Raw genomic sequence first — 13247 nt, 5'->3', positions numbered from 1 at the left:
TTCATCTTGGAAAAAATACTTACTTCTCTTCATCACTGCCAAGATGAACAATATATTAAGTAGAAAGGAAAAATAGGAGAGCTGAATCATGCTGGATAAGCACACACACGAAAAAATAAATTATTTCAGGAAGTGACTTGAAAAACCAGAACCAGATAGACGTTTTAAAAACTGAGAAAAGTAATGAAGTGAACCTTGAGCCAATTTTTTCAGTACTCGAAAAAACAAAGTTAAAATGGTATGACTGTATTAATAAATGTTTTCCTGGAAACGCACCACATAAAGCAAATTCCCTCATAGCTCATTTCCTATTTTATCACTGATACTCAGAATTAGAAATGTTTCTATGCAAACATGAATTCTCAATACATATAAATCACAGGAATGAATGCAAAAAAGTTTTAATCATAAAATATTTTATGAATACAGTTAAAATATTAAAGTACATTCATTTCTACCTTGATCTTTATTTCTCTTATTAAAATAAACTTAAAAGCATATAACTACAGCTTTTTAATTTTAGTTAAATTTTATAATCACTCTCAGAGGAGGGCAGTATTTGAATATACTAGAAAAAAGATTTTAGAATAAGGAAGATAGGCTGGGAAAACGGATTTGGAACTTCACAAAGAAGCCTCTGGGAAACATGTTTTATAAGGGCTTAAATTTCAGGTGATAGCCTAAGGAATTTCAGAATTATTCATTCACATCCATTCCTCACATTTGGCCCTCTTTTCTGTATTACAGCAAGAAACTCTGTTAACAAAAGACCCCTAAGTTCCTTCCAAACCTAAACACTCAGCTTTTAAAAATAAATGCCTTGAGAATAACTCTGAAAGGCTCTACAAGAACCAGAGACAAACTGGACAGCTGGGATTACAAGGAGAGTATTCACCCAGTGCTCACCACATACTCAGTGGGACCTTTAGAGCTGTGTCATGTGCACTGGCAAGTTTTTAATTTAGATGTCAATTAAATCTTGTACATACATGCCTTTTGATGTGATGTATGAAAAAAACAAAAGTACCACACCCAGGTAATAGCAAACACTGCTTTGGTAGAAAAAATATAAATAAGACCCATTAACTATTCTAACAGTCCTATTAAGAAACTTTCAGAACACCAATTCTTTAGAAAACTAACAATCTATGAAAACAATAGCAGAAATCACTTAAAGAGGTATATAATTATATATTCTCCAAAATTCCACAGCTTGGGACCAATGGCCCTATTTAATTGAAACTCTGAAACTGGGATTGAAGCCAGATTTTGGGTGTTTTCTTCCTCAAGACCTTTTCCCTAAGGAAACATCAGGAGAAACAACAGGCCTTCAAAGCCCTATATCGCTGGACCTGCCCCTTCCCACGAAAGGTTCCAGGACCTAGAGAAATTTCTGGAACCTCACAGAGAGAGGAAGTAAAAAACACTGCTTTACCAAGTCCTCTTTCCCAGGCTCCAAACTCCTTGCCTGTTTGACCCTAAGCTCCAGTCTTCCTGATGTAATACATCTTGTCCATGGAGACCTGAAGCAGGGCTTTAATATATCACGCCTTAAGAATTTGTTAGGTTTCTTGAGTTTCGGATAAAACTACTCTTTCCTACTTGCTGGAAGAATGAGGCTGGCTTCTTCGGGGCTTCAACTTTATCTGGCTACCTCACCTGTTTCCTACAATTCTAACTCCATCCCTAATTTGCACTTTTCTATTCTAGCCAAACTCCGTACAATCTGAAGACTGGCTCAAGTCCATCACCTCCAGAGCCTCTCCTTGCTCCTCTTACCCCTTTGTGGTCCTGCTCTCCTCTAAGGGTGAACAATGCTCAGGGTGTGCCACACCACTCAGCCCCACGAGGTGCCACTGACTCACGTGCCTGGTGCCCCGCTGATGTGCAGGCATGCTCCTCAGTGGACAAGGCCTACACTCCTATACGTCTTAAGACACAGGACACCTGTGATTTTCAGGGACAGCACTGATATTACTCAAATTAATTTCAGGGTCCTGGAGACCTATTAATTTGTTATCACAATTAAATTAATTTTCAGATTAGCAGGGAAATGTGGTTATAATACTTAAGGAGGCACAAGCCTACAGTTTACAGTTGATGCTCATGGGGGTGGTGGGGAATATAATACCAATCAAAGAGATTTGGTAATCCCTGGGGTTATAGTATAATTCACTGCAGGTGGGTTAAAAAAAAAATGCACTGAATACCCAAGAGAGAATAAACTGAGCTCCTCTCAATCAAGTGTAGGGCAAAAGAGAACCAGTTCTTCAAGAAATTGGCACTGCTTCATCATCACCTGCACCCTGGGTCCCAAACGTGGTGAGTCTGCTGAATGAGACATCATGACAGTCAGAGTGAACAGCTGAAACAATGACCACCACACAGGGCAGGTGGAAGTAACCACAAGGTAGCCAGAAGCAACATCCATAAAACTCACAGCTGACCTTGGGAACAGACAGGGCAAAGGGTGAGGCAATGACTCTCCTCCTACAGACCCAAGACTGCACTCAAGAGTTTTTGCTAGGAAAAGTAATTTGATATGCATATCATACAACTGTTTAGGTAAAATGGAGTTTTCAAAACTGTTAAAAAAAAAAAAAGCAACTCAGTGACTTGACTTGGAATATTTTTCATGTCAGCAGTCCAGGGAGGTGGACACAAAGCTTTTTTTTTTTTTTTTTTTTTTTATCATGGTTTTCAAGACAGAAGACAAAACCTCTGACTCAAAAGTGGAAATTTGTCATGATATTAAAACATCATTATAGATCACCTTTGGAAAAAAATAAATACAAGTGATAGAAAACTACTGAACTAATGAGAACCAAACAGCTAGTGTGTGGAATCATTTCTGGGAAAGAGGTAGGTGGGGGTGGAGGTGGAAAGAAAAACAAATTAATATTTAAGACTGGTGATAGCTGAAGGAAGTGGAACTGATGAAAGAAGGGAAGTGTTAGAAACCATTGCTATTGGCCAAGATGCTTGGTTCACTGTCTGCAGGGCATAAGGTCTGTTCTGGCACAAGTTCTTTAAAAGGGAGCTAAAGGACACGTCTCCTCTAATGGCAAATGAGGGAAATCAAAAGCACCTTGCAGAAGTAAAAGCAATTAAAGAGATTTACTTATTTCAAAGTCAGAATCACGGCGGTGGGGGGACAGAGTCAGAGAGATCCTCCATCTGCCGGTTCACTCCCCAAGTGGCCGCAATGGCTGGAGCTGGGCCAGGCTGAAGCCGGGAGCTTCATTTGGGTCTCCCACGTGAGTGCAGGGGCTCAAGGACTTGGGGTCATCCTCTGCTGCTTTCCCAGGCACACTGACACAGAGTCGACAGGAAGTGGAGCAGCAGAGACTTGGAATGGGCACCCATATTGGATGCTGTAGCAGTTTAACCTGCTATGACACAGTGAAGCTTCATCCAGGTCTCCCAAGTGGATGGCAACAGCCCAAGCACTTGAGCCATCTTCTACTGTTTTCCCAGGCACATTAGCAAGGAGTTGAATTGGAAGTGGAGCAATAAGGACTCAAATTGGTGCTTGCATTGGATGTTGGCATGACAGGCAGTCCAACCTGTTGTACCACAACATTTGCCCCAGCAATTTAACTTAAAGGAGTACCTGGGTTTGAGCCCTGGCTCAGCATCTGATTCCAGCTTCCTGTTAATGCACACACCCTGGAGGGCGGCAGGTGACAGTTCAAAGAGCTGGTTCCCTGCCACCCATGTGGGAGACCTGGATGGAGATCCCAGCTCCTGGCTTCAGCTTGGGCCAGCCCAGACCACTGTGGGCATTTGGGGAAGCAACTAGCAGATGGAAGATTTCTCTGAGCCAGCCAAATAAAAAATTTGGAAAAAAAATTAATATTCTGAAATGGAATAGAGGCACAGAAAGAAGCTACAAAGAATCTATGCAAGCCAGAGCAAGAAGGGCAGGGGCTTTCCAAGTGCTTGCTCTGGGTTCCAGCTGTAGTTCATTTCAGAAGCTCAGTGGTCTTACAACAATAACCCAATGTAACTCCCAGCTTGTCACCATAATAAGCTGGCCTAAATGAGTTTGTGTTCCCTGAGAACTAAGAATTTTGACTAATACATTCTAGTTGGGAAAAAGAAACAAGCACACAAAGCTATTTTTAAAATTAAGACAATATATACAATTAACTGCCACAAGAATGGCAATGCTATTATCAGAGATCACTGCAGGTGGTCAGAGAAAGGCAGAAATAACCAGATGGAGGGGAGAGAAGTACGGAGGTTGCAAAGAGAGCAGAGCACACACTAAAAAGGGGGAGAGTCAGGTGGGGAGCCAGAGAAAGGAGAAGGAAAGCAGTGATCCTCACACATCCTCTATCACAGCCACAGAGGGACATCTCCACACTTTCCTACCTCCAGCCCCTGGATCCCACTGTTCATCACACTGGTTCAAATCCTTTCACACCTTTCAGGGACCAGTTCAAATACTGGAGGGAGCTTCCCTGGTGTCCTTTTCCAAGGAGTTACAGGAAAGAATTAAGGTTTGGCAGCAGGAAAAGAAAGGAAAAAAGAGGATATAGTGTCCTCTGAGGCAGGAGGGCAGGCGCAGGAGCTGAACACAGTGGCAAGGGCTATTTTATGGAGGACAGCAATTGTACCCAGCTCCCCTGGGATGTCAGCTGAGGTCCCGGGAGAAGAGGAAGTGAATTTAGTTTGACAAGGAGCCGCAGAAAGTCTTCCAGCGGTTAAGCCAGGAAGGTTTGCAGTAGTTCATTTTTGTGATTTTCCCCAAGAGATTTTGTAGATTTCAGGAACAACAGCAAATATACAGAGGGGAGGAACCTGACTTTGAAGTAATCACATACATATTGATTCCAATCAAATTGGGCCTCTTCCCACTCCCTTCAACATGTCTAGAACCCCAGTGGGAACATTAAAGAAAGAAACAGAGTTCTTTCGGAATATTAACTTTGGTTAATAATAGTCCACCAAGAATGAAAATAAATAGATCCTAGAGTTTGTATCAAATCTTGCAACGCTTGTCCCAAGGTAAGGGTTGTGTGACTGTAAGCCAGCCTTATATATATAGCTATGTATTCCTGGGGCCTCCTCTCCCTTCACTGGTATGTGTATCAAAGGAATATTCTTTAACAATGTCTCATTAAGATCATGTTACACTCAGGGAGCCAAAATATCTTGTTGGCTATAATTTTCCATGTGGAAATCCCCTACTGTGTAATTATTATTAGTAATATTCTGTTCAAAGGAACTGCTGGTCAATAGGCTAAGGAACTACAACAACCTTACCTACAGGTCTATATACTTATACATATCAAATGATATATACATATCAGACAATTGCTTCTGGTTAAAAAAAAAAGTAGAACGCTCTGTGAAGTATTTCTGAACCTCAGGAGAGTATACTTTAAATTTAACTTGCCATTATACTTCCGTTCACTCTTGTCTACTCACCTTCATTTTCTCCTAGCTTACTACATTTTCATCCATTTTCTCACACACACTTCAGGAATTGTGTTTACTTGCATGTACTGACAGTGATGCTAGTACTTAGATAAGCCCCATGAAGTTGTTTATTTGTAAAGGGTTATCACTATGTATCAGTTACTGTAGACTGTAAGTTTGTCTTGGTGCTTGTGATCCTGCCTCAGTGAGTGGGTGGAGATGTGTGAGTATTTGGTATACCCGAGGGAGTAGATCTTACAGGTCAGGTTTCCTCTGCAGGAACCTTCACTGTATTTCAATAATTCTCAGAATGATCTGTTAAATTCAAGGGCGAAAGAAGACCAGCACAAAAGATCACATATTAATTATATGATTCCATTTATACAAAACGTCCAGAATAGGTAGAAGCATAGACAATGGATTAGTGCTTGCCTCAGGCTGGGAGAGACTCAGTTGTGACTGCCAATGGGTAGGGGTATCTTTCTAGTACAATGAAATGTTCTAAAATGGATTGTGCAGATGGTTGCACAACTCTGTGAATACACCAAAATCCACTGAGTCATACACTTCAAGTGGAGAACTGTATGGTACATGCATGGTATTTCAGCACAGCTGTTCCGTATGAGAAAGGCGGGGGGTAATAAACGAGGGAAGCAAAGCAGTCCTCTGTTCCATGGAAGAGTTACGCTGCCTTTGAAAATCGGAGTTTTCTGCCGGAAAAGCTTTGGGATTCAAGATTCTCCATCAGCAAATTCCCTAGTTATCTTTTTTTTCTTTTTTTTTTTTCCATCTCCAGTCTTGTCTTTATAATAGGTTGATCAACACATGGGAGACAGCATTCACTACTTCATGGTCAATCTCTAAACAAAATACAGCATATATACTAGCATTACAATCATAAAAATTTTATAGATTCATAAAGTTGATAAGGAAACAAGGAAAATGAAATTAGAGTAACAAGGCTGGGGTTACATTCTTCTAAAAAAGTAAGGTTACCATTTTATTGTGTTATCAGTAAACAAAACCTAGGAGAAAAAGTAGTAAGACTGTCTTCTTAGAAATGGTTCCAAAGCAAATTTAGGAACCACGTGTCACAAAGGATTGGAACAGACAATGGAAACTAAAACAGACAGGTTATACATATTTACATCTATTTTGACCAAGCCAAAAAATAAGAGAACGTTGAATTCCCTGTGGTTTGCTCTTGAACAGTGCTAGGTGTTCTCTCTGGGCAACATCAATCTCCTCTTCTCTCCCCAAAATCTGCCTGGCTTATAGACCAGGTGCAGTTGCTGCTAAGGTTCCCTCCGTAAAGCCACAGAACCACATTAAAGCTCAAATTCATAATTAGCTTTCTTTCACCAAGAAATAGGTAACCAGCCCCAGATCACACTTAGTCTAGTCACAAACTGGAAGAGGAATATAAAAATTTAAGATTCACAGCCTGTTCTTACAAAAGTGACAATATAAGAACAACTGAAAATCATCTGAGCTCCTTGTATTTCAACCAGGAGGTCAAGCCAATCTAATGAGGAAAGTTCCTGTTAATTTATGTTACTGAACAACCACATAGATACCTCAGTGGGGTAGGAGCAAGGAAGAAATGTAAACTCCAACCTTACACTGTAACACAAATATTAACTTAAGATGGTTCATAGGCTCAAATAAAAACCTAGAACAGTGCTTCTAAAAGAAAACAGTATCTTTACAACCCTGGATTGGTAAAAATTTCTTGCCAAGGCACAAGGAACATTAACCAGATGTGAGAGTTGGGATAACAATTAAGTAGCCGCTTGGGAAACCCACATCCCTTATTGGAGCGCCTGGTTTGAGTCCCAGCTACTCTGCTTCCAATCCAGATTCCTGCTAATGCACAGCCTGGGAGGCAGCAGACGATGATGGCTCAAGTACTTGGGTCCCTGCCACATGGGAGATTGGACTGCGTTCTAGGCTCCTGGTGTCAGCCTGGCCCCGTCCTGGATACTGCAGGTATCTGGAGAGTGAACCAGTAGATATCTTTCTCCATCTTTCACACTCTCTGCCTTTCAAATAAAATAATAAAATAACTAAAATGTTTAAAAGGAACACTTATTGTGAATCTAAAAATTGCTTAATGTAATCATAAAAATTAAGTTTCTGCTTATCACACCACTAAGAAAGTAGACAAGCAACAAATGGGGTAGAAAAAAACACTGTCAACACGTATCAGAAAAAAAGACTTGTACCCAAAATATATAAAGAACTCAACAATAAAAAGATGAATGACCCAATAAAAACAGCCAAGACTTGAATAAAACCTTCACAGAAGACTTCATATAGCCAATTTGCACATGATAAAGTACTCCACATCCTTAATCATCAATAAAATACAAATTAAAACCATAACAAGGCACCACTGTACATCTTGCAGTGTGTGTAAAATAAAAAAAGCTGACAATGCTAAAAACTGTCAACGCTGAAAATAAGGAGCAACTGGAACTCACATGCATAAATGAATGCTTTTGGAGAACTATTTGGTAGTTTTTTAATAAAGTGTATATGTACCCAACGCCTTAATCATTGCACTCCTTGTTATTTACCGAGAGAAATGGACGCATATTCACAAGAGACTTGTACAATGTTTGTAACAACCTCATTCACAGTAGCCCAAACCTGGACATAACTTAAATATCTATCAAGCAGAAAACAGATGAATAGAACACTACTCAGCAATTAAAAAGGACAAACCACTGATATATGCAACAAAAGATGCTGAATCTCATTAAAAAAAAAAAAACACAAAAACTGCCACATGAAAAAGCCAGTTACAAAATGTATATTCTACATTTCCATTTGTGTTAAGTCTGAGGCTAGGCAAAACAAATCCATGGTGTCAGAAATCTATAGTCAGAAAGTAGTTGCCTTTGGAGAAGACGACGAGGGCAATGGCTGGAAAGCGACCTTTCAAAGGGCGGTAGTCAAAGAGTTTTCTGTCTTGTTTCAGTAGAAGTTACAGTGCATAACGCTGTCAGAATTCCTTTATCTGGTCACTGAAGATATGTGCATTTTATTCAAGGCTAATCACATCTCAACAAAAAACAAAAATTAACCTGCTTCAAGATGCAGGTTAATGATCATTTCAAATATAATTCTAGAATACCACACATGCATTTTTAATTATTTATCTCTTCAGGTTATTCAGGCCTCTATTCTTTTTTTTTTTTTTTTTTAAAGAGTTGGTTTATTGTATTTTTTTTTTTTTTAATTTTTTGACAGGCAGAGTGGACAGTGAGAGAGAGAGAGACAGAGAGAAAGGTCTTCCTTTTGCCGTTGGTTCACCCTCCAATGACCGCCCTGTTATAGGTCTAGTTGAATTTTCTTTTTTCTTTGAAGATTTTATTTATTGGAAAGGCAGAGTGGCCAAAGTCAGAAGCCTGGAACTCCAACCTCATCTGCAGGGGCCCAAGTACTCTGGCCATCTTCTGTTTTCCCAGGCACATCAGCAGGGAGCTGGATCAAAACTGGAGCTGGTCCTTTGCCCAGCACCTGGGATCTCCAAACCTGGGAAGGAATTTGCTAATTTACTCTCTACAGACCCTTTGGTCCTACAGGAGGAGGAGGGGAAGGAAAAACCTAGACCCCTTTTCCTTTATAGACACTTGATCAGCTTTCTGCTCCCTGCTGAGCCGCCCACCTGGCCTGCCCAGGTGCATTCTCTCCATACAACCCTGTACCCTTGCTTTCCCCCGGTCCGAGTGACTGGGCACTCTCTGCCCCTACCGTTCTGATGGATGCCCTATCCCCAATAAAACATTAATACTCTGGAGGAAAAAAAAAGAACTGGAGCTGGGACTCAGAACTTGAGGTGTCGCAAGCAGTGGCTTAACGCACTGTACAACAACACCGGCCCCAACTGTTTCCTGTATGTCCCTCTCAGTATGATTTTATAGTTGCGATGATAAAGAATCTGACAGAATTGAGAAAGCACCTAGGTCAAGCATCAGCAAGGAAGGAGGATGGCGGGAGGATGACAGTGCTGTGACTATTATTACAGCCAAGAGAACAATGCCCTCCCCACCTATCCTAATCAAGAGAGCCCAAGCATGTTTAAAATTTAACAGCAGTTAAAAAGCCTAAGAGTAGCTTGCCGTTTCATTTGATTTGCAAAAGATAATGGTAACACAGCCTCAACAGCAGTAGCAGTGTTCCTAAGACTGACATGGAAAACCTACTAAACCTATTTTTCCCTCCTGTCTTCTCTCACCCTCCCTACGCTGGTCTCTAGCCAGGTATATTCTCATTGCCGCTGCCTCCTGTCCTCCCTATGATATTGTCCAGATCTAACTGATTTTCATGTACCCAGCTCTTCTCAGGTTCCAGAGTAAGTTTACAAAATTTACTGTACACTATGTAAATGTGTCACACGCACTCCAGCAGCATAGAGGTCAACCCCAGAGAACACTGAATGGAAAATAGACTGACTTCATTTGTTTCCCACCCCTACAACTGAGAAGGATCTCTCCTTCTAAACATCTACCACATGTTCTTATTCCCTACAAATGGCTCCTCCAAGTGCTCTGAATGAGAAGCAAATACATATGCCTAATCTCAGAGTAAGCTCCTAGACAGGAGCACCTAAGACATAAGACAGTGCCTTGTAATAGACAGGGTAAAATATATACTTGAATCACTCCGACTGCAAACAACTGAGACAGAAGAGGATAGGGGAAAACAGCTGAGAGGATACAACAATGAGAAACAAAGGAGAAAAAAACATGTGAAGGCAACTGTCTTTGTTAAAGTAAATAGGATCATTTTTTTTTCTTTTCTTTTCTTTTTTTTTTTGACAGGCAGAGTTAGAGAGACAAAGAGAAAGGTCTTCCTTTTCTGTTGGTTCACCCCCCAAATGGCGCTGTGCCGATCCGGAAGCCAGGAGCCAGGTGCTTCCTCCCAGTGTCCCATGCGGGTGCAGGGCCCAAGCACCTGGGCCATTCTCCACTGCCTTGCCGGGCCACAGCAGAGAGCTGGACTGGAAGAGGAGCAACCAGGACTGAATCCGGCGCCCCGACCGGGACTAGAACTCGGGGTGCTGGCCCCGCAGGCGGAGGATTAGCCTAGTGAGCTACGGCGCCAGCCTAGGATCATTTTCAAAAGTTGAGTAAGACAGTTATCAGCACTGGCCTTTAAATAATTCTTATAAACACCTTAAGATGTCTTGGGAAAAAAAATTTATTTATTTGAAAGGCAGAGCGACAGACACAGGGAAGGAGAGATCTTCCATCCACGGTTCACTCTCCCCAAATGCCCACAACATCTGGGTAAGGCTGTGTCAAAGCCAGAAACTCCATCCCAGTCCCCCACAGGTGTGGCAAGAACCCAAGTACCTGCGCCATCATCTGCTGCCTCCCAGGCGCGTGAGCAGGAAGATGGATCGCAAGTGCAGAGTAGCCGGGACTCTCTAATCCGGACTTCAACACGGAATGTGGGCGGCCCAGGAAGCAGCTAAGCCCGCTGCACCACACGCTTGTACCTAAAATATCTTCAGAATTATCTCCCCACTCTTCGAAGTGTGCTCCCTGGCAGCAGCACCTCCCAGGGATCAGCTTTAGGGTCCCACTTCAACACTACAAGACCCTGGGTGATTTACACACGCTCAGTTCAAAAGGCGTCACAGCAACAGTCGCGTCCTTTCTGCAGGATGAGCTGCGTTTTATTTGAAGGGGTCAGTAGTCGAGGCTGGAAAAACCTTTGATTAGAGTGAAGCCATTACCTGTAATTGTCATGGGATTTGACCTGCATGTTTTTAACTTCAGGTGAAATTATTAATTAGAGTAATTTGGCCTGCTGGGCTAACCACAGAACACAGAAATTAGTCATAAAAATGTGATTAGAGACAATTGAGCAGGATGTCAGCAAGAGCCTCGAGAATTCATATTTGTTCCTTCTTGCCTAGAACAGGCTTGGAATGACCTAGGTGGCCAATATTTCCTGAATGAATCAAATGAATACATTTTTAAAAATCAAAGATACTATGGACTGTAATCAATCTTGGGGTTATCTGGCCCAACTACCTCATTTTAAAGATGAACAAACTAGAAATACTGAGAGGTGCAGCAGCGACAAGGCTTAAAGAGCTACAGTCCCCTGGAGCTCACAGCTTCCCTTTTTGTCCCTTTGGCATGTTAAAGGAGAATGTGTTAAAGGAGATTCGAGGTTTCAAAGAAGTGCTAGGGAGAAAAAGTACTTGGGACCAGGAGAAACGTGCAAGAGTCAATGAGCCTGGGCTAAACTGTTTTCGTAAGTCTACTACATGTTTGAAAGGCCAATTAATTCATCAATTTAATCTGCCGAAAAATTAATCTGAATGGTTCTCAGCAAAAAGAAACACGAGCTGCACGACAATGTTACAAACCGAGGGAGCCGGCACAGAACTAACCCAAATCTCCACGGGCTTATTTCCTGTTGAAGTATGACCTCCTGGGGTAAGTTTTACTGCAGTATTCATTACCAGATGACTTTTGGTTTTAAGAGAAGCCAAGGGCAAGTTGGAAATGCGATTCTTAACTAAACATTAAAAAAAAAAGAAGAAGAACTTAGCAAAGAACTTGCGGCTGTTTCCCATTTCTGTTTGTAATCAGAATGCTGGCTTGCGGAGCAAATACAGCAACCTCTGTAAGCAAAAAAATGTAACAACCCAGTCACGTCCTCAAAACAGATCCACACACAAACTTCGCAGCCGGATCCAGCTGTGCTGCAAGGGAGCCAGGAATTTATTCTAAGACAGAGGACAGAGCTCAAAACCGAGAACGCAAGACGAGCCAGATTTCAATCACAAAAAGGGTGTGCCCCACGCTTTTTGCTTTCTCCCTCCTTCCAACTTTCAACCAACCGCAGCCTCTGAAGGAGTCTTGGGGAGAAAACCCTTTTAAGACGATTGTCCCTCGAGAAACGCCTGGGCCGGCGGGAAGGGGCGAGTGGGGGCACGGTAGGGCGCGAGGAGCTTCCCGGCCAGCGCAGGGCAGGGCAGGGCCGGTCCCGAACCCGGGGAGGCCGGGCCCCGAGTGATTCACCCTCGTCTGGGTTCGCGCGCCTCGATCTGCAGGCAACGCCCGGCGCGCCCCCTCGGCCCCAACCCGGGCTGGCTCGCCCGAGGCGGCCCCCTGCTCCGGGAGAGGGGCCAGTAGGAAAGCTGACCGCAGCCGGGCGGCTGGGAGGCTGCACCCTCTCGGTCTTCAGCCACCATGGCCGGTGTGACTCCCTGGCCGCGCCTTCAGACGGACTTCCTGGAGAGCACGGTGCTGAGCTTACCTGACGCGCCGCTGCGGCCACCGACCTCCTTCACGGACCCGCGGGAACTGCGGCAGCCAGCCGCCGCTCGGTGCCCAACACCCGCCGATCCGCCTGGGTCCGCCTGGGTCCGCCTGCGTCCGCCGCCCAGGGAGTTGCCGGATCCAGCCGCCAGCGGCTCCCCCACTACGACCGCACTGTCGGTGCGGCTGGCTCCCCCTCCGCCGCCGCGCCGCGCATGCGTGCGACCATGCGCGCGGCAGCCTGGGAATTGTAGTTCGAGAGAGGCAGGCGCGGCGGCCCGCCAACCCGGCTCTTTGACAATGGCAGGACGTCGGAAGGGGCTGCAGTTGGCTAGCCTCTGCTCTGCCTGAGACCACGGCTCTCCGCTGGTGGAAATACCTACCCTCGACGCTCTGGAAGCAAGAAACGGCATCCAGAAGCTCCTTGGTATAGAACTTTGACCTTTTGTAAAGAGGCACGCAGGGCAGGGTTTGTATTGGCCCCTTGCTTACTAATACGAGGATATGACATCAGCCCTTTAAACTTGCCAC

General features: G+C 43.5%; 1 protein-coding gene across 1 annotated transcript in view; it reads right to left on the bottom strand.

Moving 5' to 3' along the window:
• TMOD3 (tropomodulin 3) overlaps positions 1-12833 on the bottom strand; it is a 72599-nt gene extending 59766 nt beyond the window's left edge. Inside the window, exon 1 of the mRNA XM_062205925.1 lies at positions 12715-12833. The gene's annotated coding sequence lies outside the window, so the exon portion shown is untranslated. The remainder of the gene's footprint in view (positions 1-12714) is intronic.
• Between the last annotated feature and the right edge of the window lie 414 nt (positions 12834-13247).

This window comes from Lepus europaeus, chromosome 11 (assembly GCF_033115175.1).
Source record: "Lepus europaeus isolate LE1 chromosome 11, mLepTim1.pri, whole genome shotgun sequence".
Taxonomy (NCBI): domain Eukaryota; kingdom Metazoa; phylum Chordata; class Mammalia; order Lagomorpha; family Leporidae; genus Lepus; species Lepus europaeus.
This window is presented reverse-complemented; position numbering and strand designations above follow the sequence as displayed.